Raw genomic sequence first — 2342 nt, 5'->3', positions numbered from 1 at the left:
AAGCTCACTAACACCATTTCTTAATGGGCATGTTTAAATAGTTTTGCTGGAGCCCACTTATAGAGCAATCTGTGTCCAAGCTTTTTAGCAGGGAATTGGCAAGATTGGATTTCAAACAACCTGATTAAACCATGTCTGCAACAAAAGCTCCATCACAATTTACAGTATGACTTCCACAACAGAGCTTAAATTATAACTCCATGTAAATCAGTAGTGATTTTCCTGCTGACTTCTTCCCTCAGCATGGCTTTGCCATTTCATCTTCTGGAGAAGGACTCTCACACCTCACTTCCATGTCCTGCAAAGACCTGCACCACTCACCAGGGAATCCACCCTCGCAGCTTATGGTAACAGCAAACATTTCCACAGCCACATTACAGCTCTGCAGATGAGATCCAAGCAAATAAGGTGCCTGGTTAATAATATGCACAGAGAAGTGCAGGGGAGGCTGGTTGGCATTGCTGGTGGCAGGAAGCCGTTCCCCATCTCATGGACACAGTGGTGGCAGCTGCAGTTGGGGGCTCTGTGCCCTGTGCAGCTGCTGCGGAAGGCATGGAATGAACCACTGGCTCCAGCACAGGCTGAAAACCCACACTGGGACCTTGATCCTGCTCTGCATTGACTTCAGCAGGAAGATTTGCTTCTCTCAAGCTCTGGAAACATCTGGGAACATGCATAGCCCTTAGACATGTATTTTTTTTAATGTGTTTCTTTGTGGTTTCATCTGCAGGCTCTTGCAAATGAATAAATTAAATCCATGAATGAAGCATCCAAGCTCTTGGTGCCTTGCTCAAGCATGACTTGTTTAAATGCCCTGGGAATGTTGTCAGAGAAACGAGTCTGTACAAATCAGACCTGGAGAGGAAAACCCACACACTGTACTTACGTATGGAGGCAGAGATCCGAGAGAAGGCTTCCCAGCACAATCTTTATATAACATGTACAGAGGCAGGAAGATTAATGGACAGAGCAACTAGTCAGCAGAATATTACAGATTCAATTAGGTTGGAAAAGGCCTCTGAGAGCATCGAGTCCAACATCACTGTGTCAATCACTGAGTGCCACCTCCAGCCTTTTCCTCCCTGGGCTGTCCGTCCAGTGTCTAATCACCCTTTCTATAAAAAAATTCAACCTCCCTTGGCGCAGCTTGAAACTATGTCCTCTTGTCCTTCAAAACACAATTCTTTCCCTTTGGGGCATCAAAGGTACCGCAAATGCTGGTGAATCGCTCTGTGTCTGGTGGGGCCGCCTCCGCATAATTTTGGGGCTGGTTTTTGGTTTAGATTGATTCATTTTAGATTTTAGCAACGACTTTGTTAGGAACAAGTTCCTAAGGTTCAGTTTTCATGTTTAATTGTTAATGTTAAATTCCAAGCTTTACCCTGTTCCGATTCTGAATTAATGTTAATTGTTAATGTTAAATTATTGGCCTCATTCTGTTTCAGTCCCCAATTGTCTCACCCTATATGCCCTTTCCCTTGAGTAATGCTGCTGCTGCTACCTTGAAATGGCATCTGTGAGGAGGGTGACATCACGGATCAGTATGCAAATGACAAGAGTGCAAAGGACACTGGGACACTATTCGGACCTAAAACCCCTTAAGACAAAGAACCCAAATGACTTCTGGAACTGAGGATAGTGTTCCCAGGTTGGGAAAACGTGCAGGACGTGGGTTTGTCATCTTGAGCTGCTTTGATTCCATCGCCATGATGTGGTAGCACCTTACCAACATGATAGCCCTAGACTAAGACGCAAATTCTGTTTCTTTGGGATTCTCACAAAGATAGAAGCCCCAACTCTGCCTGTGAAGTCAAAGCTGCACTCCTCCGGATCCGCCATCGAGAGCAGCGGCGGCGTGTGCAACCCCTCGGGCTCCGCACCCAAGCTGAGTTTCTAATAAAGGACTTTGAAGGGAGCGAGTCTCCTGGCCCGTTTATTTCAACTTTTGTTTCGCTTTCACATTAAACATCTGTTACTGTCCCCACCGGCGGCTCTCCAAGCACTCTCACGGTTCTCCCTCACGGCCCTGCCTCGCGGCTCCTCCCTCGCGGCTCGCCCTCACCGATCTCCCTCACTGCCCTGCCTCACGACTCCTCCCTCACGGTTCCTCCCTTACAGCCCATCCTCCCGGCTCTCCCTCCCAGCTTCTCCCTCCCAGCTCCTCCCTCACGGTTCCTCCCTCACGGTTCCTCCCTTACAGCCCGTCCTCCCGGCTCTCCCTCCCGGCTCCTCCCTCACGGTTCCTCCCTTACAGCCCGTCCTCCCGGCTCTCCCTCCCGGCTCCTCCCTCGCGTCCCGCCCGCGCTGCAGTTCCCGGCGGCCCCGGCCGGGCGCGCTGCCGG

The sequence above is a fragment of the Catharus ustulatus genome, chromosome 8 (genome assembly GCF_009819885.2).
Source record: "Catharus ustulatus isolate bCatUst1 chromosome 8, bCatUst1.pri.v2, whole genome shotgun sequence".
NCBI classification, from domain to species: domain Eukaryota; kingdom Metazoa; phylum Chordata; class Aves; order Passeriformes; family Turdidae; genus Catharus; species Catharus ustulatus.
Note: the sequence above shows the minus strand (reverse complement) of the source record.